This window comes from Lepisosteus oculatus, unplaced genomic scaffold, assembly GCF_040954835.1.
Source record: "Lepisosteus oculatus isolate fLepOcu1 unplaced genomic scaffold, fLepOcu1.hap2 HAP2_SCAFFOLD_413, whole genome shotgun sequence".
In the NCBI taxonomy this organism is placed as follows: Eukaryota; Metazoa; Chordata; class Actinopteri; order Semionotiformes; family Lepisosteidae; genus Lepisosteus; species Lepisosteus oculatus.
This window is the reverse complement of record NW_027167949.1, coordinates 58766-86378: the sequence shown is the minus strand read 5'-3', so window position 1 is coordinate 86378 and position 27613 is coordinate 58766. Positions and strand designations below refer to the sequence as shown.

The following is a 27613-nucleotide window of genomic DNA, read 5'->3' as shown; positions in this document are numbered from 1 at the left end:
GTACGAGTGTGATAGAGACAGAACAGGAACTCCCTTCTTAAACAGAGGGTGCCTGCAGACCTGTACTCTCACCCTAAGTGGGAGAGGGCCTGATGTAGCGGGGGCTGGCGCTGTTGATGACAGCGTCACTCTAAGTGTCTCGCACCCCATCGAGGGGGTCCGTACTCGCACCTCCCTTCCCTGATTCCCCCATACGATCAAATCCAAAACCGGAAGATATTGACCGGTGGGCTAAAGTACCGCACCCAAAATTAGGAATGCAGCGAACCTGGAGTGCGCTTCAGGAATTAAAAGGATTCATGTAGAAGTAAAACAAGAATACAGCACATTGTAGTACGAAGAGAAAAATATATTCTCGATGTGTATGTGTGTTTTATGAATTTGTGTGCCGGCATGTATGTGTGTAACTGTGAGTTTTTGTATACTAAATGACGGTGTGAGTGTGTTTAGCCAGTGGGACTGGCTAGAGACGTAACTAAAGAGACTTGATGAAAATCAACTTAAGGAGATTGGAAAATATAAGAGCGTCTGAAACGTATAAGTACAGTACAGGTGGACGTAAAAGTAGTTAGATAAACAGTGTTTGTATTTTTATAAAATTAGTTGCAATAGTGGAAACAATTTGGGTTTATTCGAATGTCTCAGACATGCTGAAACGCTGTAGGTTTAGAATCGAGACTGGGGAGAATAACTTCTTGTGAGAAGATCTGTTTACCTAACGATTAGATCCTGTAAATCCCTTGTAGCCTACCTAAGTCTGTCCCAGTCCAGTGGATTAAAATGTACTGTTAATGGAGTGTTGGTTTCTCTGTTAGGGGATACTGGAGCACTACTGTCATGCTTGTTTCACTCCTCTGTTCAACAGTGTGCTATAGAGTAATGTATATAGGGAGACGGCAGGAGGCCACAGGAGTATTGGGGCACCAAGTTTTACTTGCCGAGTACCAGATTTTAATGGGTGGTTTTATCCCAGATCTATTGGGTTGGAATATTATGCATTACAAAGAATGACTATCCAGAACAGGGTATCACGTGGCTTCAACTGACTGTGATCACTCAGTATGTTGATAGTATTCTGAGTGCTTCCCCTGACGAGGAAACCCACAAGTCTGAGTTGCTTCAGCTTTAGAGTGTCTAATATTAAGCAGTTATGATAAGGCCCTTTTGTGTCGAGCATTGTGTGATTTTAACAGGGCCAGGGTGCAATATTTTTACGGGGTGAGCACAACTTTTAACAGATCTGCTTAAGGGGGGAGTGCAGAACAAGGACAAGATTGCCTTGGTACCAGCAGCAAAAGCCGCCTGTAATAATTTGAAACAAGCTCTCTTACAGGTGCTGAGACTGGGGTTTCCTCAGATGGATCAACCATTCTTTGTATGTAAGTGTGGACAAAGGGTTCTGGGCAGCTGTGCTGACGCAGGAGCATGGAGGTAGGCACTATTATACCATTCGATACTGTAGCCAAAGGGTGGGGGACGGTGAAAATTGAAGAAAATGTAATACTGTTTACTGATGGGTCCTCTCTGATGCATGAGGGAGAACAGAGAACAGGCTGAGCCGTTACAACAGAATTCGAGGTGCTAACAATCGGAAAATGCCCCTCCACTGCCTCAGCACAGCAAGCCAGTTAAGAGCACTGATGGAAGATTGTAAAAAGAAAGATGTTAAAAGGTTACTGTATATGTATATAATGTATGTATTTGTTGCATGTAGGCCACAATTCTGGATGGCTATGGAGAAATAAGATTCTCTCACAACGGCAGGGACTCCAGTTAAGAATACTGGGCTTGTCTCTGAACTGATTTGTAGTTTTACAGCTGCCGACGGAAGCAGCTTGAGTAAGGTGTCAATAACACAATAAATAAAGAATTCCAGTAACTCAAGGTAACAACCATGCAGATGCAGATGCCAGACGAGCGGCACTGGGAGGGCGGGAGTCTGAGACCCCTGTGAAACCTCTATTGGGGAAAGGGGAGAATTCAGGTTGAGGCCTTTAATAGATGTTTAATAGTGGTTAGAACAAATGTGTAAAGAATGTGGGGTTGTATGATGATGTGATGTGGGCTGGCACATACCCAAGTGTATGATAAAGATGATCCCGTGGTACGGACTGCCCTGCCCCTTGGATACTGATCTAGGGGCAGACTACACTGGGAAGGTGTGCCAGGCTGTAATTGCCTCACTAGGGGTAAGTTGGAAGTCACATTGCCCCAATCACCCACAGTCTGAAAGACCAACTAAGGAAATATCAACTGAAGGGACACCGTGGGTAGATGCTCTACCTGCAGTCCTGTGCGGTTTGCGGGCTGGAGCAAATGGAACTGTGAGACTGAGCCCATTTGAGATCATCACGGGCAGCCAAAGAAACTCCCTGGAGGCCAAGTTTGGCTAACGCACTGATGAATTAACTAACTCTCTATTAAAGTAGTGTAGGTTTGTTAACTGAAGCGGTGCACAGGGCTTGTGAACAGGTGCCGGACGCTTGGGGACCTCCAGCAGAGGGGAGACACGACCGGATACCTGGCGAGTGGGTGTAGGTGAAGAAGAGATACCCTGCCAGACGTTGCAATCCTGCTGGGAGGGACCATATCAAGTGCCACTAACTACTGATTGTGCCATCTGAGTGACAGGATGAGATCGCTGGATCCGCGCATCGCACTTTCACCGACCCACGGCACCAGAGACTGAGTGAACAGAAAGAAGGATGTTGTTACCGTTTCTGTGTCTGATGCTTCCTAAGACCAACAGTGTGCTTGTTAGGCCTGAGGAGCATTACTGGGGATATGGTATCAATACATTCCAGGTGTTGGCATATCTATTCAGCCAAAAAATTATAATCGGAGTTGGGTCAATATTGCTGTTCCAAGATCCTGACGATAGATCTCCACATGGCTGAGGTCTGCGTTTGGGTCCTGGGGTAGGACTTTATGTATTTGTAGGATTAGGATTGTTTTATGTGTAAAATTGTAACTATCACTTGTACAAAAACATCAATAACACCTTGTTGTAACCGTGGAACGCACAATGTCATGGTAATGCATGCCTGTACATCTAAAAAGGAAAGATCTGCCCTGACATTGTATTTGTAAAAATAGACAGTCCTGATGTATGCCATATTTTATAAGGGGGGAATGAAGTAAGAGACAAGATGTTAAAAGGGTTAATAACTTAAGTCAGTTCTGCCTGAAAATTAGACTTCTAAGCAACAGGGGTTTATGGCAGGAAAGGGGGTTAACTGATAAGGATTCCGGATGCGAGCAAGGAACCCTCTGGGGGCATAATCTTAAACTGACCATTTAGCAAGGGCCTCTTAACTGGCCAAATACCATGACCCCCCCCCCCCTTACAATAACATCGAATGACGTCTGAAGCAGCAAGCAAGGACTATATAACCTAAAAGTTTGTACCGGCACATCGAACAATACTTCGGTTTTGTTGTTTCTTGCGGGAAACAAGACTTTGGCTTTATTGTTCTTTGCATGCAATAAACTCATCTGTTTTACTTCATCTCGGGATCAAGAACCTTATTCCTTCTGTTACAACAGGGCTTTCTCACGCAGTTTCATGGTTCTTGTAACCCAAATCCTACACTGGCCTGAAGTGCCCCCCCATTTCACAGCATTTTTCAGCTGATTTAAAATGTACCTAAAGGAGAAGCATTATTGAAGACCATCAATTACCAAGAACTTTTGTCAAAGGTTTTGGTGGTCATTTTTAATTTTTAATGACCACAGAGCGCTGTGACCTCGGTTTTACATCTCATCCAAAAGACAGCGCCCTTTTACAACACAGCGTCTCCGTCACTATGCTGGGGAATTGGGACCCGCACAGACCTCAGGGTGAGCGCCCCCCCGCCGGCACCATTAACACCGCTTCCAGCTGGAAGCTTTGTTTTTCCCTGTAGCTCACCCTCATCCGGGTACTGACCTGGCTCACACCTGCTTAGCTTCAGTGGGTTTTCAGTTGCGAGTTGCAAGGGGATGCAAGTGATGGAGCCGCTCGCTGCAAAAGCCACTGCAGTGGCCAGGAATCGAACCCGAGCCTCCCGCGTGGCAGGCGAGAATTCTACCACTAAACCACCAATGCTCGGTGCCTGGGCTTTCAAAAAAGACGCTTTTTTGGTGCTCTGTGCAAAAAGCGTCGACATGCTTCCAGCTGCAAAATGCCATTCGCGGACGCTGAAGAATTTATTTCCAAGGCAGTGGGTACAAGCTATTTGGTGTTTTAAAACCACCAGCAAAGAGGCGCGCTTCTTTGCTTGCGCCGGAACACAACGACAGGAGGTGGACAACGTAGTTGGCAGGATTCGGAGCTACGCGGGAAGAACCCAATGGATTTCTAGTTCATCGCCTTAACCACTCGGCCACGACTACAGAAAGCCCCACCGCCGCTGCGTTCTTGCTACAATCTTACCTGGATCGCGGGGCGCCGGCGGAAGCCTATTTCAAAGTCATTCTCCGTTTCAAAAAAACATTTCCAAAATACAAGCCTTGCAGACAGACACGCCTCAGAGGACTTAAAGGTGGCTTCATATCGGAATGATAAAGTCTACCCGTCCGGACATGAAAATGCCACTTTGTTACACACAAAAAAAGAATCAACAACAGAGAAATGCCCACAAGCACTTGAAAAGCCGCACCACGCCGCACTTGAAATAGCTCTTACATTAGTGGTAGACGCAGGAATCGCCTTTTTATTTACGCTCTTATCAAACTGTCAAAGGTTTGCTTTGCGAACGCTGCAGGACATCGCACAATCTCTTTTGAACGGGGACAAACGATTTCTTATGGGGCGCAGTAAGTACAGACGTTTAAAAAGCTCCACTCATGCCGACGATGCAGCATGAAGAAGCGCAACCTAACGTTTGACAGACAAAAGCCGGGCGCCGCTACGAGCAATATGAAATCAAACTGACAGCACACGGCGTTTCGCGCTGACTCAAAAGTGATCTCGACAGTCGCTGTTCTTTGCATAACGCTGAAAGAGCTAAAGAGCGTTTCTGTTGAGACGTAACAAGCTCGTTTCTTTCTACCATGATGTCACCATGACACAATCTGTCTTTAAACACCTTGCTCAGTCTCTGACTTTCCACTTTACCATGAGTCGGGCTCAGCTGCACAGAGGCGAGAGCAGAGCAATGAGGTCACGGGGACAGGGGAGTCACACGCTGGCGGTTTGAACACGCGGAAGATCACTGAGGGATCCACAGTATGTGGACCCTCCGTGCGCCATCATTCCACACTCCAGACTCTGAATCCTGCCATCTGAGTTAAGATCTCGGCGGAACCTGAGGCGCAGTTCTTTCTTAAAACGTAATCTGGTGAGCATTTCTAGAATCGTACTTGTATAGGTGCAGCCTTTAATGTGTTGCTAGGTTAAAATTTATGACTTCTTGAACTTCAGTAGGCAACTGCCCTCTTGATTTCGGATTTAATTTCTTTATTACAGGGGCGCTTTTATGATGAAAGAGTCATGTTCAGGTACTTTGCTTGATGGAGGAAGCTCATTTCGGACTCTGTGATCTGCTCACCTGGAAAGGTCTGCTGTACTACTACAAGAGAGAAGTAGAGTCTGGAGGAGGGGACAATTTTATGATGCTTTGGAAGGTAATGTTTTTTTTTTCTTTGAAATCGAAATGAATCAGAATATCAGTGCAAAAGACAAACTCTTGGTTTGGTTTAAAGAGATATGGTTTTAAAACAGACAAAATGTAGAAAACAGGTGTTTCTCACTTTTGGAAAAGAATGGACCAGGGGTAATATTTTACTAGTTGCAGTGCTAAGCTCACTGGGTTACAGTCCTGCAGTGTCACACCAGGGCCAGTGGTGCAATGGATAATGTGTCTGACTATGGATTAGGAGTTTGGAGGTTTGACTCCTGCCTGGCGCTGGTTGTTTTTAAACACATCAGCCTACTCCCTAAGTAGCCTGTGCTACTTACTGCATTGTAAGAGCGATTGTGAGCGGTTTTGTTTTCTCTCTTTGACCAGCCCAGCTGCGCCCCACCCGAAGGCAGGGAAGCACAAAAATTGTATGGAACTCATTCATGCTCCTCTCCATGAAATCTTTAGTAAAAGGCAAAAGATTTGTACGAGATGAAGAGAAACCAGAGTGCGTGGCTGGACAGCTGCAGGAGCCCAGGCCGCCTTCAAGTCCTCTGCCCTGCCAGTCGTGGTTGGCAATGCACCTGGCCTTACAAACGAGCCAGTGGGGCCCGTTCAGCTCCGGGCTCATCGCCTGCGGCTCTCAGCTCACCTGGCAGGGGAGATACCTTGATCAGCCTGTAGTTGGAGTAGTTGGATTGTTTTCTTGTTTTGTGGAAGCAGTGTTTGTTTTGCAGTTTGAGATGGCAACCTTTGGATCCCGCAAGAATGCTGTACGTTTTGAGCTTTTGGATGACCTCTTCATGGATCGTATGCAGTTCAGCAGAAAAGTGTTACAGAAGGAACTTGGCTTTGAACCTCGGCACTTGGATTTCATCTTCGCTCTCCCAGGTCAGAAAGCATTTGAGGTTGTTTTTGCTACCTATTCTCTGTTTGAACAATGCGTGGATGTGTTTGAGGCAAAAAGAGGGAAAGTTCCTGCCCTTGAGAAGATCAGCTTGCAGCCTCTGACACAGAGAGAGAGGAAAACGGTGCATGTTGTTATGTTCTCGGAACTGGCAAAGACGGAGGACATTCACACCTGGCTTAACCAGTACTGCACCGTCCACCATGGAACTGAGGTTAGAGATGTTGACGGTATAAAAACAGGAGCAAGGAAATTCGAGGTTCGCTTGCTACCGGACAATGTAAATGGAGGCTTAAGGCACCTGCCCTCTACAATCCGGCTGGGCGCCTGCAATGGCTATGTTTTTTATGTGGGACAACCAAAGGTGTGTCGGTGCTGTGGTGCTGTGGGACACCTGGCATCGTCCTGCACTGTGAAATGCTGCAAGACCTGTGGCAAACAGGGACATTTAGCCTCTGACTGTTCAATGCTGCCAAAGTGCAATTTATGTGGCTCGGAAGGACACGTTTTTAAGAACTGCCCTCACGCCTACGCCAATAAACTCAAAATGAGAAAGGATGAGGCAGTGCTTGTTTCAGCCAAACCGGCCCGAAAAGCCAAAGCAAACAACAAGTCAAACAAAGAACCCTTGTTGGACAAAGAGTCTCAGCCTCCAGCCAGGATCAGTCCTGCTGTGGCTCCGGGGCCGGTGGAAGAGAAATCCACTACCCCCCCACAACCGCAGACTGCACCAGACAAGCACGAGGGTTTGAAAACCCCCGAGAACAGCGAGGACCCCTCCCCCACTCCTGCTCCTCAGAACGAGGGCCAGTGTGGGGCCCCCCGGTGGAGCGGGTCCAGCGACGATACCCAGGATTCAGCGGAGCTGCTTTTCTCAGACTCTGCAAGTGCTACAGATGCCCTCCTCTCCTCCATCCAGTCCATCACGGAGGATCTGCAACAGCTGGTGGGTGAGGGGGAAGAGGAGACTGGTGCATCGGCTGCACCCCTTTCCCCTCAGTGCTCCCAGGAGCTGGACTTGAGGAAAAGGAAAAATGACTCTGTTTTCTACCCGAGCGAGGAGGAAGGAGAGCATGGCGATGGGGACAGCTGGAACCCCTCCACCCCTCCCTCTACCCCCTTCCTTGAAATGGACTCCGTGAATGCTTTTACTGCTGCCACCCTGATGAAGGCTCATTCAGAGGATGGCTGGCAGGAAATTGGTAAGAAGAAAAAGAAAAAGAAGAAGGTAACAGGTGAGACCGAAGAGAAATGTGTTTTGTAAAGACTGGTTCCACTTTCTTATGTAATATGGCTCTAAACATAATTTCTCTTAACACCAGAGGTATCAATGACAGAGTTAAATGCCAGTCTGTCTTTGATTACCTCCAGCAGAGAGAGGGAGATGTGTTGATGTTGCAGGAGTGTGCTTTAGCCTATCAAGAGAGGTATAAAAGCTTTGAAGATAGGTGGGATAAAGGGCCTTCTGTTTGGTCAGGGGACAATAACAACAGAGCCTCTGGCGTGGCCATTCTTTTCAAAGGATGGGCTTTCAAATTGAAAAGTATTCAGAGGGTCATAGATGGCAGGTTGCTGTGTGTGGATGTGGAATGGGGGACCGTTAACCTGCGGCTAATCAATGTGTATGGTCCTACTGACGTGGGAGGAAGGGTGGAGCTACTCAAGGCACTCTCTCCCCTATTGTTAAGTAGCACAGACGTGATAGTGGGAGGGGATTTTAATTGTATCTTAGAGCACACAGACAGGCAGTCTAGCTCTCCGATAAAATTGGATTCCAGCTCACTGGCCCTGCAAAACTTAGTTCAAGACTTTAAACTCTCAGACACATATAGATGTATATATCCCACAACAGCAGGATATGCATGGTCAGGGAGGAATAGCAGCTCCAGAATTGACTATTGCTTTGTCTCAGAGAGAGTGAAAGTTGTTGGGGTCACTCTTCAGCCTGTCTTCTTCTCAGATCATCAGGCTTTAGGGTGTAGAGTGGAACTCCAGGGCGGGACTGTCTTTGGCCCAGGCCTCTGGAAACTCAACACAAAGCTGCTAGAGAACGAGGGGGTAGTATCCCGCTACAAGGAGAAACTATCACAGTGGCTGTCCTTGCAGTGTCTGTACGGGTCAGTAGGAGAGTGGTGGGAGGAGGTGAAGATGAGGACAAAGGCCTTTTTCATGGCTGAGGGAAGGAAGGCTGCTGCCAGACGGAGAGGAGTGCTAGCCAGGAAACAGAGGCAGCTGCAGCGTCTCTACACGATGCTGCACAGTGGCTTCGATGTGCTCGAGGATATCACCCTTTTAAAAAAGGACATCCGGAGCATAGCCGAAGAAAGTAGTCGAGGAGTGCTGTTAAGAGGCAGAGTGCAGTTCTTGGAAGAAAATGAGAAGTGTACTCGCTTCTTTTTCAGGAAAGTGGTAGGCTCCAAGTCTGTCATGGAAAGTGTAGTTGATGAGGAGGGACGAGAGAGAACAGAGCCGAGTGCTATCCTCTCCTGCACCAAGGCCTTCTACTCAAGACTGTACAGCTCTACAGAGGTAAAGGATGAAGAAATTCATTTTTTTACCTCAAAGCTAGAAAACGTTTTGAGTGAAGAAGATAGGGAAGTACTTGAGAGGGATTTCACAGTAGAAGAGCTGAGACAGGCTATGGAGAGCTTACAGAAGGGGAAAACTCCAGGTGCTGACGGGCTCCCTAAAGAATTTTATTGCACCTTTTGGGATCTGCTTCAGGATCCGCTACTGGTCCTATTCGAGGAAAGATATAAGACAGAATTGCTGCCTGACTCCTTAAGAGAAGGCACTATTTCTCTCTTGTTTAAGAAAGGAGCAAAAAATGACATAAAGAACTGGAGACCCCTCAGCCTGTTAGGCGTGGACACTAAGATCCTGTCCAAAGCCCTTTTCCTGCACCTACAAAATGTAGTGGCCTCACTGGTAGGGAAAGAACAGACTTGTGGGATAGCAGGACGCCTGATGAGCGACAACCTGGCCTTGTTGAGGGATGTCTGTCTGTACTCTGAGGATCGCTCCCTCCCTCTTTGCATTTTAGGTGTAGACCTAGAAAAGGCCTTTGACCGCCTAAACCGGCAGTACTTAACATCGGGACTTGAGCACATGAAGTTTGGCCCCATCATGAGAAAGTGGATTAACCTGCTGTACACAGGTAGCAACAGCAGAGTCATGGTTAATGGCAATAGATCACGCCCCTTTGAAGTCTGTTCAGGGGTGAGGCAGGGCTGCCCATTATCCCCCTTGTTATGCGTTTTGGCTATGGAGCCCTTAGCCTGTGCCTTGCGCCAGGATCAGGCCATTAATGGGATACCAGTGCCTGGAAGTGGGGGAGGAGAGGTAAAGACATCTCTATACATGGATGACGTCACCCTGCTCCTCTCTGACAATGCCTCAATTAGCAGAGCTCTGCAGTGCTGTGATCGTTTCTCTTTGGCTTCCTCCGCAAAAATTAACAAATCTAAGAGTGAGATTTTTTATCAGAACTGGAGGGAGCCAAAAGAAGGACATGATCTCAGGCTGCAAGAGAAGAGAATTAAGGTCCTGGGGGTGTATTTTGGAGAAGAGATGGGAACAGTAAATTGGCAGAACAAATTGCCAATCTTAAACAAAAAACTGATGCAATGGAAGGACCGAGACCTCACCATGACAGGGAAGGTGCTGGTCATCAAAGCCGAGCTCTTGCCTGTCTTGAATTTTCTGGCTTCTACCTTCCCAATCCCACACCGTGTTGCGGCGGTGATGAGGAGATTGATGTTTCAATTTCTATGGGGTGGGAAGCAGGAAAGACTCAGAAGGGAAATAATGTACAGGCCGCTACCCTCAGGGGGGAAGTCTGTCCCAGATATTGCTACGAAGCTGCTGTGCATTTTCCTGGCCTCTGTGCTGAGAGGCTTTGCAACAGCACCTGCAGCGCGTACCTGGACTTATTTTTCCAGGCTCTGGGTAGGTAGGGAGGTGTTCAGAGTGTGGGGTGTCAGACCCAAGCTGGACGTCCCACTCTCTGACACATGCCCTGCAATTTATGGGACAGTTAAAAGTTTTCTAAGATCTCACCCAATTGGCCATATTCCCCTCCGAGATGTCAGCGTCCAAAAACTGGAAGATTTCATTGCACCCCAGAACAATAGGCAGACCCATGTGGGCATTTTAACATCAGCCCAAACAAGGAAGGTGTGGAAACACACATCCTCTAAGTTTCTGTGCAACATTCACAGAGATTTAGCCTGGAGTGTCGTCCACCAGTGCTTACCGGTACGAACTTTCTTGTACCGTAGGGGCCTCACCCCCAGCCCTCGCTGCGTTAGGGTGGGCTGCGGCGAGGAGGAGACTGTATCCCATCTCCTGTGGTCCTGCTTTTTTGCTAAGGCCTTCTGGGCACAGTTTGAAGATTGGTTGCAGGCTCTCTCGCCCCAATTTACCCTGACCGCTGCTTTCGTCATATACGGCATCTCTCCTGTCAAACTTCCTCCTGACGTGTTTGACAGGATCTGGGCCGTGGTGAACAGTGGGAAAGTTGCCCTGTGGAGAGTGAGGAACATGGGGCTGTTCAAAGGCATCGAGATCCCAGTCAAGGCAGCAGGTAGCCTGGCCCTGTTCATCACCCGAGAGAACTATTACCTCAGAGATCTGTGGAGAGAAGGGAGGGAGGAAGCAGAAAATCTGTGGGAAATAGAGAGCATAGGTCAATATCTCAAGAAACTGTGAAAAACATTATCAAGTTTAAGTAAAGAATGTGATTTGCACCAGAAAAAAAGAAAATTGTTGCTATGTAACTGTTACCATGTCAAAATGTAATGAGATGTGATCATATATACTGTTTTAAGTATGTATATGAATGTAAAGCTTTCTGATTTGTGATGTCCTGTATTTTTTTGTGAAAAGAAAATAAAGTTCTTAAAAATCGAAATCAGTTCACCCAGGGCGAGGCTCGGCCATTGCACTCCGGCTGTGCTGACCCCTGCGAATTCCCCAAATGAGGGAATCTCGACTGCATAATTTCTGGTAGTGGGGGACTGCGTTCGCGCTCTCCCCTGATGTGCTTGGTCCAAAATCAGATACGGGAGGGTTAGGACACCACGAGCTGCGTGGCTGCGGAAGGATCCCGGTTCGACAGGAGTGGACGCCGCTGCTGGTTCTCGCTGGCTTTTAGTTAGGGGTCCGGAGAAGCATCTCAAGCTAGTTCCACTACTCCTTCCGGACGTTCATTCCCTTTTCAAAGTCAGTCGTTTTGCTGTAGTCTGCGTTCTTTAGGCTGATTATCGAGGTTAGCCTTTATTTGGTCATGGGGGGCCTCGGTACTGTATGCTGAGTCTAAAGACAGTTTCACCCGTTTTCTGATTGCTCGGTTCTGTACCAGTGCAGACATGTCAAACAGTGAATGGCTGTACCTCTATTGTATCCGTGCTCAATGAATGAAATCGGTAACAAATGAATATATGTCTAGTTATACGAAAAACGAGTGGTTTATCGACTCATCTTCATTTGCAGATTTAGAGGCAGCTTCGATATTCGTTTTACAGACGGGTTTTTTTTTTGGAATATGGGTCACACACATGCCACAGCAACAAAACATCTCTAGAGATGAGGCTATAGATCACCTTTCCATCCTGCAGGTTTTCCTCCCAAAGCCTACGGCACCAACGGCGACCCCTGCTGGCCGGGAGAGCAAAAGCTTACAGCACCTGGTATTCCCAGGCAGTCTCCCATCCAAGTACTAACCAGGCCCGACGCTGCTTAGCTTCCGAGATCAGACGAGATCGGGCGTGTTCAGGGTGGTGTGGCCGTAAGCGAAAGCCCTGGCGCCTGACTCGCTACTTGAAGCTGTGTGTGGCGGGGGTTCCGTGCCCCCCCGAGCGGGACTGAAGGATAGTTCGTGTGCAACTCTTTGGAAAGGAGCTGCTTTCCAAATCGCATTGCGTGCCTGGATGTTGGCGAATGCGCTCCCTTGTGTTGGCTCGTCCCGCACTGGAGGAGGACAAACAATCTGCACGGAGGAGCACCAGGCAAGTCTTCACCAGACAAAAACCTCCAGTGCACAGCACTCTGGAAACATTTCGGGGCTTTCGCGTGTTTATTTCAGCACGTAAAGCGCACCGGTCCAACACGTCGGCCGGGCGCGCGGCGCCTCCGCCCTCTTGTGGCCTTGCGGCGTCAGAGCAAGAGGCTCCTTCTCGCTGCCCTTCCGCTGTGTTGCAGGGCCCCGAGAGGGAACCCGGAGCGCCAACTTTGTTGGGGGCGGGGGACCGCTTTCGCGCTCTGCCCCCGGTCTCTTGCGCGAGTACTAAATCTCACGGACAGGGGGGCCTCGTCATTGATTGTTACAGGTGAGACGGGGATTAGGAGGAGACCCCGACTGATGGGTAAAGGGGAGCACTAACACCAGAGGGACACCCACGGCGTCTCTTTTTGAGAGACGCCCTGGGGTTTCCTAATGGCCAAGGAGGGTCGGGACCTCGGTTTGACGCCTCCCCCGAAGGACGGCGCCTGTTTGTGCAGCAGAGTGTCGCCATCAGGAGGCTGGGGCGTAAGAGAGCCACACAGCCCGCAGGGTGAGCGCTCCCTACTGGTCCCAGTCACACCTCTTGCAGGAGCAGCAGCAACCGGAGCTTTTCCGGGGTGGAATCTCCCATCCGGGTGCCGGCCAGGCTCACACCTGCTGGGCTGCCCCGGGGGTGAGCCCAGTCGAGAGTCGCAGGGCCAGATCTAGTCACCGGGGAGAAACGATACAAGTGAAGGATTGCTCGGCTCTCGGCACTTGAAAAGACCGACAAATGTCTCGTTCCCGCCGGAGCTGAATGTACCCGCATGTGTGGTGTCGTCTTCTTCCCCCGCCCCGCTGTGTTTGCTGTATTGTCTCTGAAGCCGGCCCCCCCGAGACGAGACGGGCTGTTCCTGTGCCCCAATTAACACTTTACAGGTGCCATTCCCCGGCATTGTGGCCATTGTCGGTGCTCACACGCGATAAGATAAGGCGGAGGAGAGCGGGGCATGCCCAGCGGCAGACATTCAAGGAGGGGGCAGTGCAAGGTGAGGTGAGGTGCGACACGCCGGAGCCCCGACGCAGCTAATGCGGAGCACTTGTTGGACTGGCATCGAAAGGACGTGTGCGCACGGAGCGAGCCTTCCCTGCGGCGGAGCGCGGGAACTTTCTCCCCCCCTCCCGCTGCAGGAGTTGTGTGCACTGCAGCGGTGCCGAGAGAAAAGCACAGAAGACAGCAGGCTCTGGAGAGCAGGTAAGAGACGGAGCCTTGTGGGCAGGCGAGCAGGCCCGTTTTTTGGAAATTGCTGAAAAGGTTTGTTCGGTGTGTGGCAGGCGCACGTCGCGAGCTTGCGTGGCGATCTGCCGGTCTGGAGTTATGCAAATGAGGCCGAATTGCATCCCGGGACATGCTGCGAATGCGCAACGGCGACTGCAGATGTGTAGGAAACGGCGCGCTCGTTTTCTCGTTTTGCCCACACTTTTGAGTGTAAGTGTGGCGTGTGAGTGTGTGAAAGAGTGGGCCCAGCAGGAGGCGGTGGCGTGCGGGGCGAGGAGGTGGCCAAGGCTGCGCGATTTGTGCTGTGGGTGCGGGCCGCTTGCAGGGGCCTGTTTAACTCATACTTACCTGGCAGGGGAGATACCTTGATCAAGAAGGAGGTTCACCCAGGGCGAGGCTCGGCCATTGCACTCCGGCTGTGCTGACCCCTGCGAATTCCCCAAATGTGGGAATCTCGACTGCATAATTTCTGGTAGTGGGGGACTGCGTTCGCGCTCTCCCCTGATGTGCTTGGACCAAAATCAGATACGGGAGGGTTAGGACACCACGAGCTGCGTGGCTGCGGAAGGATCCCGGTTCGACAGGAGTGGACGCCGCTGCTGGTTCTCGCTGGCTTTTAGTTAGGGGTCCGGAGAAGCATCTCAAGCTAGTTCCACTACTCCTTCCGGACGTTCATTCCCTTTTCAAAGTCAGTCGTTTTGCTGTAGTCTGCGTTCTTTAGGCTGATTATCGAGGTTAGCCTTTATTTGGTCATGGGGGGCCTCGGTACTGTATGCTGAGTCTAAAGACAGTTTCACCCGTTTTCTGATTGCTCGGTTCTGTACCAGTGCAGACATGTCAAACAGTGAATGGCTGTACCTCTATTGTATCCGTGCTCAATGAATGAAATCGGTAACAAACGAATATATGTCTAGTTATACGAAAAACGAGTGGTTTATCGACTCATCTTCATTTGCAGATTTAGAGGCAGCTTCGATATTCGTTTTACAGACGGGTTTTTTTTTTTGAATATGGGTCACACACATGCCACAGCAACAAAACGTCTCTAGAGATGAGGCTATAGATCACCTTTCCATCCTGCAGGTTTTCCTCCCAAAGCCTACGGCACCAACGGCGACCCCTGCTGGCCGGGAGAGCAAAAGCTTACAGCACCTGGTATTCCCAGGCAGTCTCCCATCCAAGTACTAACCAGGCCCGACGCTGCTTAGCTTCCAAGATCAGACGAGATCGGGCGTGTTCAGGGTGGTGTGGCCGTAAGCGAAAGCCCTGGCGACTGACTCGCTACTTGAAGCTGTGTGTGGCGGGGGTTCCGTGCCCCCCGAGCGGGACTGAAGGATCGTTCGTGTGCAACTCTTTGGAAAGGAGCTGCTTTCCAAATCGCATTGCGTGCCTGGATGTTGGCGAATGCGCTCCCTTGTGTTGGCTCGTCCCGCACTGGAGGAGGACAAACAATCTGCACGGAGGAGCACCAGGCAAGTCTTCACCAGACAAAAACCTCCAGTGCACAGCACTCTGGAAACATTTCGGGGCTTTCGCGTGTTTATTTCAGCACGTAAAGCGCACCGGTCCAACACGTCGGCCGGGCGCGCGGCGCCTCCGCCCTGTTGCTGCCCCTGCAGCTGCTTCACTTTTCCCTTTAGTTGCCATCGATTTTTTTGTAGTGCTATACATATACGATTGAGGTATCTTAGAGTTCTCCTTCGAAGACCCAGCACTCTCTTTTCTTTTCCCAGTGTTACTCATATCGGACTTTTTAAACCTAAAAAAAAATCGTTTTTTCTTTCAATTATAACTGAAGTTTAAACAACTAGTGTTAAGTCCTTCTTTTTCTGTAGTCAAAAAAAGCAAAAATTAACATTCAGGTCATGAAAACCCCAAAAAACCTCCCCAACCACTAAACTTTACCTCCCACCTGAGCGCCATCTTGAACGCCCCTACCACCAGAGAATGCTCACGATTTCGGAAGCTGTCTCCGGGACGTGCTGATTCCACACATCCTGAATAAATCATGATATTGTTAGTTGCTGTAGCTAGACGTTCAAATGAGTTTCATGGCCAGATGGACTGTTTCCTCCAGCGGTATAATATGGCAGTGAGACAGCACGATGCCTGCAAGACTATGTCACGCTAAACGCCACAGATTGTGTTTGTCCGTTCGTGTCAGTCGTCCCGCAGCCACGGGAAGTGGGACACAAACATGCTGCAATGCTTTCAAGACGTTAGGATTTGTTTGTGCAACATCCAAGAAGAGTACTTGTGGCTTGAATGTGAACTGTACGTGCCCGCCCCCTTTCCTCTGTAGTGCATGAGTTCCTCCCGGCATGCCCTTCGTCATTGTTCTGTCATCTTGTATTTAAAGGGTTGTATCTCTGCTGCTGAAAATAAGCAACGGTTTTCTCACAACGCCCTTTGTTCCCAACGGAGCCCTTGTCTGTCATGAAATTCTTCAAAACCTCAAGCTAGAAGAAGAAGAAGACGACAAATATGAAGCGTTATAGCAACGACATGCCATGAGACGATCGATAACGATTTCCATAGGATCCCCGCGGTTGCCTGGCAACCGTCAGCTTTGCGCAGTGGCAGTATCGTAGCCTGTGAGGTTTAGCCGAGGCGCGATTATTGCTAGTTGAAAACTTTTCCCAATACCCCGCTTCCGCCGGTTTGCAATACAATCGGCGAAAGCAATTTTTGACAGTCTCGTCAGAGACTGAGCAAGGTGTTTAAAGACAGATTTGGTCACGGTGATATCATGGTAGAAAGAAACGAGCTTGTTACGTGTCAACAGAAACGCTCTTTAGCTCTTTCAGCTTTATGCAGAGAACAGCGTCTGTCGAGATTACTTTTGTGTCAGCGCGAAACGCCGTGTGCTGTCAGTATGATTTCATATTGCTCATAGCGGCGCCTGACTTTTGTCTGTCAAACGTTAGGTTGCGCTTCTTCATGCTGCATCGTCGACATGAGTGGAGCATTTTAAACGTCTGTACTTACTGCGCCCCATAAGAAATCGTTTGTCCCCATTCAAAAGAGATTGTGCGATGTCCTGCAGCGTTCGCAAAGCAAACCTTTGACAGTTTGAAAAGAGGAATTTATTCTGCTTCCTGTGCGTGCAGTAGTTACAAAGATGAACGTCTTTACACGATGTGCTGCAGTTTTCAGTGGGCGGGCTTTGTCAGATGGCTTTGAAAAACGCACTGAGACATCATGAGCAGTGTCCTGCATGTTTTCTGTGTATAGCTGTCTTTTAACGCATACAGAATTCATTCGAAATCATTGATTTCTCCAATTAACAAGGGTCCCTTTTTGAACCTGCCAGAAGCATTCTTTCAATGTAACAGATTTACTCCGGGGAAGGGCAGCATGACATTGAGAGTAGCTCAAGCTTTCAGCACCTTTATCTGACTGCATGTATGCAGACACTGCTCAGAATCCCCTGTAAGATTCTCCTTCAATTCCGTTTTGCAGTGCTTTAGCTCTTTCAAAAGGCTTCGCTTTGCTAGTCACAATCCAAGGCTCATGACAGCATTTGAAAACATTCGCAACTGCGTTGGCCGGGAATCGAACCTGGGTTAACTGCTTTGAAGGCAGCTATGCGCAACACTGGCTCGCTCCAGAATAAATCTCACGTCGAGGGCATATTTTTTTCCATTTTACCGTGAGTCGGGCTCAGCTGCACAGAGGAGAGAGCAGAGCAATGAGGTTACGGGGACAGGGGAGTCACACGCTGGCGGTTTGAATACGCGGAAGATCACTGAGGGATCCACAGTATATGGACCCTCCGTGCGCCATCAGTCCGCACTCCGGACTCTGAATCCTGCCATCCGAGTTAAGATCTCGGCGGAACCTGAGGCGCAGTTCCTTCTTAAAACGTAATCTGGTGAGCATTTCTAGAATCGTACTTGTATAGATGCAGCCTTTAATGTGTTGCTAGGTTAAAATTGATGACTTCTTGTATTTCAGTAGGCAACTGCCCTCTTGATTTCGGATTTAATTTCTTTATTACAGGGGCGCTTTTATGATGACAGAGTCATGTTCAGGTACTTTGCTTGATGGAGGAAGCTCATTTCGGACTCTGTGATCTGCTCACCTGGAAAGGTCTGCTATACTACTACAAGAGAGAAGTAGAGTCTGGAAGAAGGGACAATTTTATGATGCTTTGGAAGATAATGTTTTTTTTTTCTTATACTGAAAATGAAAGGTAGTTGTTTCTATATGGACTCAGTCTTTGGAATTTGTATATTTATATATTTCAGTGAACCCTCAGCCATTCCTTCTGTATTGTAATTCAATTTCTCTTTTAAAATTCTTTCCCCACTTCTAGGACCTGCAGTTGCTGAACTCCACAATGGCTTCTATTGGAAAGTCTGTGACTGAGACCAAGTAAGTGTTCACTTTTTTATGAAACCATTATTTATTTATTGCATTTTATATAAATGCAATAAAATCATTATGCTCAAACTATGAGAGAGAAAATTAAGGATAATTTAAGAAATCAGTCTTGTTTCTATACACAGATGGTATTATTTATTTTCAAAGGAAACCCGCACGGATTCCCCTGGTGTGCAAGATGTACCTGAATACTCTTGATCAGCTTCCTGCTCACTTGAAGAGGGCGTGTATGAAGCACGCCACGGCAGAAAAGATCAGGATGGCCTCTCAACAGGCGAGGGAGGACATGATGAATCACCTGAAGAACGGGGTCATCGTGGATTACCACAGAATAGAGATCGTGTCTGGTGAGGCAAACAGGATAGTGGTTGTAAGACTGCTAGAGTCCTTGGGCCTTTTTGTACATGGGAAGCCTGAAGACACATTGGCAAGGTGAGATATTTTTAATCTGTAAGGCTTCTGTAGTTTCTTTTTGAAATCATTGTTACAACATATTATGTAAAAGCATGTTGAAAAGAATCTACCTGCATTCCAGCGGCCCTGAGCAAGAGGCCGCTGTCCAGGAGGAAGAGATGCCAGAGGCTGCTCTAGAAACTGAAACAGAAGCGGATAAGGAAGGGGAAGATGTGAGCTCTGAAGAACTCTATCAGCAGTAAGACTTTTTTATTTTTCAGATGTATCTATTTTTTACTAAAATTCTAATTTGTCTTATAGGTATAAAATGTTTAAACCGGTGTTTTATATCCTTACAGGCCCTGAGTAGTTAAAAAGTATCAGCAGGCCGGAAGAGAGTGGCCCAAGCTGGACTCTATAGAAAGCACTCCCTGGATGCTCCTCTCCTGATTGGATTCAAACAGTACCTTATCAAGGATCTGGGAGTGGCAAATTATTCTCAGGAGGTATTTATTTTTTAAAGGCATTTAAAATTAAGCAATGGTATCTTCATTGTAAATGTTTTTATTTCTTAGCTTAAAATTCACCCATGTGAAATGATGTCAGCCATAAACATCATGACTCTATATTTCCTACCTGAATCTATTCTACTTAAATTATTACATTATACACAATTTGAGTTCATTTTAAAAAGTAAAAGGTAATGAAAGGAATGCATTTTCATAAGAAAGATAATACCGACATGCATGTGATAATCTTCCTTATATCATGTAGTGCATCATTTGGACACTTTGTGGGCTTCAAATACAAAGAAAATCATGTTCTATGGTACAAGATAAATACAAAACTTAAGCTTCTTTATAAAGCATAAGCAATCATTTATTACATCGCTTCTTGAATTAAATCTTTTGACAAGAGGTGAGACTTCTGTTACATTTAAACCCATGTTTAGCTGTGTTTTTTAGATTTAACTGAACCAATTTCTGTGTGTGATAATGTCCTTGAATTCTGACAACATCACACTAAATTACATGATATAAAACAGCTAATGTTTCTAGAGATAAAGTTTCTGAGATGCTTCTAATTACTTTTTATTACCAGGGACAGTTTAATTCACCTTGTACAGTACTGTAAGACCAAGATACTTTTTTTAAAAGTTATTTAACATTTTATAGAACTTTGTCTACTATGGCAACATGATGTGCTTGGTGAAACTTGGAAAAATACTGCTTGGCCACTTATCTTAAGATAAAGATAGGATAAAGGTTTATCTTTTGCACCTACCTGACCCCCAGGGAAGGCCAATGCTTTCTAAGTTGATGGTTCCCTACAGTAGACTGTACTTTAATTTCAAAGGTAATGTATATTGACCCAAATCAGTTTTGGAATCCAATCTACTGACGAGATGGAGCACATCCTTTTTTCAGGATTTTAGCATCATACGTTTGGTATATTTAGTCCCTAATGATGAAAGAAATGATCATAGAACATTTGGACACTTTGTGGGCTTGAAATACAAAGCAAATCATGTTCTATGGTACAAGATAAATACAAAACTTAAGCTTTTATTTTAATTAGATTTGTTTATAAAGCATAAGCAATCATTTATTACATTAATATATGTGAAAATAACATTTTAGCATCATACGTTTAGTATATTTAGTCCCTAATGCTGAAAGAAATGATCATAGAACATGACATCTAACCTTACCTGCGGTGTTTTTAATCCCTATTGCTCAATGCACGGTGAAAGCATTCCATACATGTGTCTGACAATGAGGAATGGGCCCCTGAGACAGTCATTTGCCTGTTTCACAAATGATCGTATTTTACTAGAGATTCTGTTTGGGATTCAGATGTGCATTCGGACAGCAATCCCTTTCAAGAAATGATACGTTCTGGATGAGGTCAAAGGTGCTGGAACACTGTATCTAGGATGTGTTTGCAGAGACTGTGTGTCTCCTGCTTCAACGCAGTGATAAACAGATGTGCTCCTTTAATTTATTGGTACATGCCCAGGGCAGTAAGCAGTCTGAGGATTTATTTCCAGATGGCATAGAGCAGTGAAGCAGTGAAGTAGTGCAAAACACTGGATCATTATATTATTAGAATCTATTCTACTTAAATTATTACATTATACTCAATTTGAGTTCATTTTAAAAAGTAAAAGGTAATGAAAGGAATGCATTTTCATAAGAAAGATAATACCGATATGCATGTGATAATCTTCCTTATATCATGTAGTGCGTCATTTGGACACTTTGTGGGCTTGAAATACAAAGAAAATCATGTTCTATGGTACAAGATAAATACAAAACTTAAGCTTTTATTTGAATTAGATTTGTTTCTAAAGCATAAGCAATCATTTATTACATTAATATATGTGAAAATAACATTTTAGCATCATATGTTTAGTATATTTAGTCCCTAATGCCGAAAGAAATGATCATTTGTTTAACATGCACGGGTCTGTCTCAAAGGATGCAGTACTCCTGAAGGGTCTCAAACCCTACATTTCGGATGCCTAGCTGTATCCCTCACATGTGGCACCTCAGAATGACTTCTAACCTTACCTGTGGTGTACTCAGTCCCTATTGCTCAATGCACGGTGTACATAGTGCATACATGTGTCTTGAGAATGAGGAATGGGCCCCTGAGACAGTCATTTGCCTGTTTCACAAACAGGGACCTGGACCTAGACCTGGCCCGTACAGGGCTCAAACCCGCGACCTTGGCGTTATTAGCACCACGCTCTAACCAACTGAGCTAACCGGCCTCACGACAGTGCTCCTCTCTGTGCTGCAAAAAATCAAACTCAGGGAATTTCTTTTGTCCTCCTTTGAATAGAAAGCCGTGTAATTCAGTGTACGGGCTTTCTCGTGCAGTTTCATGGTTCTTGTAACCCAAATCCTACACTGGCCTGAAGTGCCCCCCCATTTCACAGCATTTTTCAGCTGATTTAAAATGTACCTAAAGGAGAAACATTATTGAAGACCATCAATTACCAAGAGCTTTTGTCAAAGGTTTTGGTGGTCATTTTGAATGACCACAGAGCGCTGTGACCTCGGTTTTACATCTCATCCAAAAGACAGCGCCCTTTTACAACACAGCATCTCCGTCACTATACTGGGGCATTGGGACCCGCACAGACCTCAGGGTGAGCGCCCCCCCGCCGGCACCATTAACACCGCTTCCAGCTGGAAGCTTTGTTTTTCCCTGTAGCTCATCCTCATCCAGGTACTGACCTGGCTCACACCTGCTTAGCTTCAGTGGGTTTTCAGTTGCGAGTTGCAAGGGGATGCAAGTGATGGAGCCGCTCGCTGCAAAAGCCACTGCATTGGCCGGGAATCGAACCCGAGCCTCCCGCGTGGCAGGCGAGAATTCTACCACTGAACCACCAATGCTCAGTGCCTGGGCCTTCAAAAAAGACGCTTTTTTGGTGCTCTGTGCAAAACGCGTCGACATATGCTTCCAGCTGCAAAATGCCATTTGCGGACGCTGAAGAACTTATTTCCAAGGCAGCGGGTACAAGCGATTGGGCGTTTTAAAACCACCAGGAACAGCAAAGAGGCGCGCTTCTTTGCTTGTGCCGAAACACACCGACTGAAGGCGGACAACGTAGTCGGCAGGATTGGAACCTGTGCGGGGAGACCCCAATGGATTTCTAGTCCATCGCCTTAACCACTCAGCCACGACTACAGCAAGCCCCACCGCAGCTGCGTTCTTGCTACAATCTTACCTGGATCGCGAGGCGCCGGCGGAAGCCTATTTCAAAGTCGTTCTCCGTTTCAAAAAAACATTTCCAAAATACAAGCCTTGCAGACAGACACGCCTCAGAGGACTTAAGGGTGGCTTCATGTCGGAATGATAAAGTCTCCCCGTCCGGACATGAAAATGCCACTTTGTTACACACAAAAAAAGAATCAACAACAGAGAAATGCCCACAAGCATTTGAAAAGCCGCACCACGTCGCACTTGAAATAGCTCTTACATTAGTGGTAGATGCAGGAATCGCCTTTTTATTTACGCTCTTACCAACGCGATGGAAAGCAAAACAAAGCAAAGCAGAGCAAAACAAAACAAACAAACGAAAACCCTCACGTCCTGCACTTGCATATAACGCCGTTACGTGCCCAAGCGGTATTGTACGTCATCCTAGCACAGCATCCCGGGTCGTACGATATATGGGAACGAGCACACGCCATGAATCGTCTCGAATCACTCCCTACAGCTGTAAGGCGCCTTGAAGCGTGCACCCCCAACATTCTTCTTTGCGCATCTGTGAAAGGTAAACTCTTGAGCAAACTCTGAACCAGCTCTAAGGAAACTAATCCGATTAGACGTTACTTTGACTCATCCTTTAAGGGACCCTTGTTAATTGGAGAAATCAATGATTTCGAATGAATTCTGTATGCGTTAAAAGACAGCTATACACAGAAAACATGCAGGACACTGCTCATGATGTTTCCCGAGCCGAAACACAGTGCGTTTTTCCAAGCCATTTGACAAAGCCCGCCCACTGAAAACTGCAGCAGATCGTGTAAAGGCGTTCAACTTTGTAACTACTGCACGCACAGGAAGCAGAATAAATTCCTCTTTTCAAACTGTCAAAGGTTTGCTGCAGGACATCGCACAATCTCTTTTGAACGGGGACAAACGATTTCTTATGGGGCGCAGTAAGTACAGACGTTTATAAAGCTCCACTCATGCCGACGATGCAGCATGAAGAAGCGCAACCTAACGTTTGACAGACAAAAGCCGGGCGCCGCTACGAGCAATATGAAATCAAACTGACAGCACACGGCGTTTCGCGCTGACTCAAAAGTGATCTCGACAGACGATGTTCTCTGCATAACGCTGAAAGAGCTAAAGAGCGTTTCTGTTGAGACGTAACCCATTGGGCAAAAGACGTATAATATACGTCTATTAAACGCATATCTTAGACGTCTAAATGTGGTCTACAATTCGTCTAGAATGAAATTCTAATATACGTCTAAAGTTAAACGTCAATTATACGTCTATATTTAGACGTTCATTATACATAAATGGTTGGAGTTCTATTATACGGATAAATTTAGAGGACTATTATACATATATGGTTGGAGTTCCGGATAACTTTAGAGGTCTATTATACGTATATGGTTAGAGGTCTATTATACGGATAACATTAGAGGTCTATTATACGTATATGGGTAGAGGTCTATTATACATCAAAGATAGATTTTATAGGTGTAGAAACAAGTAAAACAAGCCAATGATTAGGTTTAGAAATGTATTCTGAAAATACACATTCACACCTGAAACATATGTATTTCAAATTATACATTGTATACAATCAATCAACAATCAACATATGGGCAATAATCATAAAAACACAACTAGTCTTAAACTTCAGCTACAAATTCTGGTAACATGGCAATATACAGTATAGTAATGACAAACAGAAAACTAATTACATTAACACACTAACTCAAAACCACATTTTGATTCAAATATACATTTTAAAATGTACAACTTCTATATTTCCAAGAAAAAAATATTACATAAAATATAAAATATTACAATGGAAGTTAAGACAATTTTTGTCCACTATTTGCAAACCCTGTCTAATTGTCCTAACAGTTAGAACCAAAAACCTATTATTTTCAGAGTCCAGATCTCTTGGCCCCCTGCCTTGCATATGCATTCTTCAAGTAACACATTGCATGCTCCTTTATTTCTTTTTCTGTTGATGTAGGGTGGGACTTCAGCACCGCAGCTAGGAGAAAATTATATAATATTACTTCCCAAATAAATAATGATTAATATCTTCTTTAGTATAATCTAAAAAATGAACGGTTTACTAAGCTCAAAGCTGAAATAAATGTATAAAATTTGGCTTGCATCATAGCAGTTGAGCAATAAAGTCTGTCCTAATTAAAGAGTACCCAAAGTTTGAAAGTACAACATAGAATAAGAATAAGAGAAACGGCAAAACGATTTTGTGTCATCTTCCCCATTCACACTATTTTATGTGCCATTTTTTTTGCTTATTCACATACTATTTTAATCAAAATAATATTAAGAAAGATCTGTATGTATTCAGATAGTATTATTATTGTTCATACTTACTCGTCAAAAGAGGATTGCTGAGATATTTTCGGATATACTTCTACGTTTGAAAAACGTGTCCAAAATGGTGACCAACGAATACTAGCAATGCATTGTGGTATATAACCGGAAAATATGATGGGTTCGATATTTTCTCAACGTATGCGTTTATTAATGTTGTCGATATTATGGTTGAAATTTAACATTGATAATACATCGCTGCTATGAGCTGATGTGCAATTTTAACGCATGCAAATATTAAGGATCGGTCACTGTTGTATGGTATTATATATAATGACATTATGGAATAGGATGGGGACAGGCCTGGCATCACAGGGGGAGGGGGGAATGTCGCCCCTTCAGTTTTGGGCAAAAAGATTTACCTAACTTAATTTGCACCCTAAAAAAATAGTTGTACTTTGTCAATGGTCAGACAACACTAAATGACACGAACAGTCACTCAGTCTGTTTGATGGGCAGGAGGGCTATCCGTCCAGGAACTGCACATATTATTGAGTGTCAACATTACGATCCTGTTTGCTCAGGTGGACCGATTCCTTGCAGTAGTTTATCATTATACTTAAAATCGTTATATAACTAGGACTAGTTATAGCAGTCTGTGCTTTCTGTTGGTTTTACAACATTTTTTTCTTAACGATTCAGAACGTCCATGTAGCTGCAAAAATGAACGCTTATGGTACTTTTCGCTCCAGGCAATACAAACCTTGAGAGTGACGAAAAATGTGAAACTGAACTTCATCGCAAATACCAGATTGCTAGTCGTTATCTTCTATCATGAAGCACTAATCAATGGCATAGCTGCGAGATTTCATTTGGGTAGCTGCACCGTACAGCTCCGTTTCAACCGAAATATCACTCCCCCCTCAGAATTTCAGACGCCCCCCTACAGATTTTTCCTCGGGCACCGCGCACTGATGGGGGACTTTTGTCAAGAAAATAAAAATAGAAACTCTATAGGCACTCAAACATTTTACTGTTTTTTTTCAGGCAGGTGGCAAGACCCCCTCAGCAAAACCCTTGTATGCCAAGCTGTGGGCATTGATTCGTCGAATATACGTATATTTACGGCGAAATTACGGCTATACGTATATATACGTCGCCTCGACGTATAATCAACGTCGAATTGCAACCGTAAAATCGACGACATGAATAAACGCATATATAACGTCGAAAAAACATCTAACACAGTGCCTGAGGCTTTTTACTGTATGTATCGTGTGTGCCGCAACTAGGAGTATACGGCACTCTGCACAGTGTACGAAGTAAATTATTTTCGCAGTAATTAATTTATTATATTTACTATATTTATTATACACGTGTAAATTAATTGCTGCGAAAATAATTTACTTCGTACACTGTGCAGAGTGCCGTATACTCCTAGTTGCGGCACACACGATACATACAGTAAAAAGCCTCAGGCACTGTGTTAGATGTGTTTTCGACGTTATATATGCGTTTGTTAATGTCGTCAATTTTACGGTTGCAATTCGACGTTGATTATACTTCGAGGCGACGTATATATACGTATAGCCGTAATTTCACCGTAAATATACGTATATTCGACGAATCAATGCCCACTGGGAACAAGCTCGCTTCTTTCTACCATGATGTCACCATGACCAAATCTGTCTTTAAACACCTTGCTCAGTCTCTAACGAGACTGTCAAAAATTGCTTTCGCCGATTGTATTGCAAACCGGCGGAAGCGGGGTATTGGGAAAAGTTTTCAACTAGCAATAATCCCGCCTCGGCTAAACCTCACAGGCTACGATACTGCCACTGCGCAAAGCTGACGGTTGCCAGGCAACCGCGGGGATCCTATGGAAATCGTTATCAATCGTCTCATGGCATGTCGTTGCTGTAACGCTTCATATTTGTCGTCTTCTTCTAGCTTGAGGTTTTGAAGAATTTCATGACAGACAAGGGCTCCGTTGGGAACAAAGAAACCCGTTGATTCTTTTCAGCAGCAGAAATACAACCCTTTAAATACAAGATGACAGAACAATGACGAAGGGCATGCCGGGAGGAACTCATGCACTACAGAGGAAAGGGGGCGGGCACGTACAGTTCACATTCAAGCCACAAGTACTCTTCTCGGATGTTGCACAAACAAATCCTAACGTCTTGAAAGCATTGCGGCATGTTTGTGTCCCACTTCCCGTGGCTGCAGGATGACTGACATGAACGGACAAACACAATCTGTGGCGTTTAGCGTGACATAGTCTTGCAGGCATCGTGCTGTCTCACTGCAATACTATACCGCTGGAGGAAACAGTCCATCTGGCCATGAAACTCATTTGAACGTCTAGCTACAGCAACTAACAATATCATGATTTATTCAGGATGTGTGGAATCAGCACGTCCCGGAGACAGCTTCCGAAATCGTGAGCATTCTCTGGTGGTAGGGGCGTTCAAGATGGCGCTCAGGTGGGAGGTAAAGTTTAGTGGTTGAGGATTTTTTTTGAGTTTTTCATGACCTGAATGTTAATTTTTGCTTTTTTTGACTACAGAAAAATAAGGACTTAACACTACTTGTTTAAACTTCAGTTATAATTGAAAGAAAAAAAAACGATTTTTTTTAGGTTTAAGAATTTCGATATGAGTAACACTGGGAAAACAAAAGAGAGTGCTGGGTCTTCGAAGGAGAAGTCTAAGAAACCTCAATCGTATATGTATAGCACTACAAGAAAATTGATGGCAACTAAAGGGAAAAGTGAAGCAGCTGGAGGGGACGTGGAAAGAGTGCTGGAGATGCGCTCGTACGCGAGCGTTCGCAGCCCAAGTGAGACTCAGCTGCCAGAGGAAGAGCCGGAGTCCCTGCCCAGCACACCTGTGAAAACCCCGGCAGCCAAGAGAGGAAGGGGCGACCTGACGCTGGAGGAGCTCCAGACCAACATCTTCAACATGATGGCACAGAGCATGGGTGAGCTGAAGGAAATGATTTGATCTAAT

At 45.9% G+C, this 27613-nt stretch overlaps 8 non-coding genes across 8 annotated transcripts; 3 read left to right on the top strand and 5 right to left on the bottom strand.

Moving 5' to 3' along the window:
* Nucleotides 1–5999: 5999 nt before the first annotated feature.
* On the bottom strand, nucleotides 6000–6115 carry LOC138229218 (U5 spliceosomal RNA). The gene has a single exon (XR_011185696.1). It is a non-coding gene; the product is annotated as a U5 spliceosomal RNA (small nuclear RNA).
* A 5264-nt stretch (nucleotides 6116–11379) lies between these two features.
* LOC138229221 (U1 spliceosomal RNA) lies at nucleotides 11380–11549 on the top strand. The gene has a single exon (XR_011185699.1). It is a non-coding gene; the product is annotated as a U1 spliceosomal RNA (small nuclear RNA).
* A 636-nt stretch (nucleotides 11550–12185) lies between these two features.
* LOC138229214 (5S ribosomal RNA) lies at nucleotides 12186–12304 on the bottom strand. Its single transcript, XR_011185692.1, has one exon. It is a non-coding gene; the product is annotated as a 5S ribosomal RNA (ribosomal RNA).
* Nucleotides 12305–14112: 1808 nt separating this feature from the next.
* On the top strand, nucleotides 14113–14276 carry LOC138229220 (U1 spliceosomal RNA). The gene has a single exon (XR_011185698.1). It is a non-coding gene; the product is annotated as a U1 spliceosomal RNA (small nuclear RNA).
* Nucleotides 14277–14912: 636 nt separating this feature from the next.
* LOC138229219 (5S ribosomal RNA) lies at nucleotides 14913–15031 on the bottom strand. Its single transcript, XR_011185697.1, has one exon. It is a non-coding gene; the product is annotated as a 5S ribosomal RNA (ribosomal RNA).
* A 1306-nt stretch (nucleotides 15032–16337) lies between these two features.
* On the top strand, nucleotides 16338–16479 carry LOC138229222 (U4 spliceosomal RNA). The gene has a single exon (XR_011185700.1). It is a non-coding gene; the product is annotated as a U4 spliceosomal RNA (small nuclear RNA).
* Nucleotides 16480–21884: 5405 nt separating this feature from the next.
* On the bottom strand, nucleotides 21885–21955 carry trnag-gcc (transfer RNA glycine (anticodon GCC)). The gene has a single exon. It is a non-coding gene; the product is annotated as a tRNA-Gly (tRNA).
* A 4355-nt stretch (nucleotides 21956–26310) lies between these two features.
* Nucleotides 26311–26452, bottom strand: LOC138229215 (U4 spliceosomal RNA). Its single transcript, XR_011185693.1, has one exon. It is a non-coding gene; the product is annotated as a U4 spliceosomal RNA (small nuclear RNA).
* Between the last annotated feature and the right edge of the window lie 1161 nt (nucleotides 26453–27613).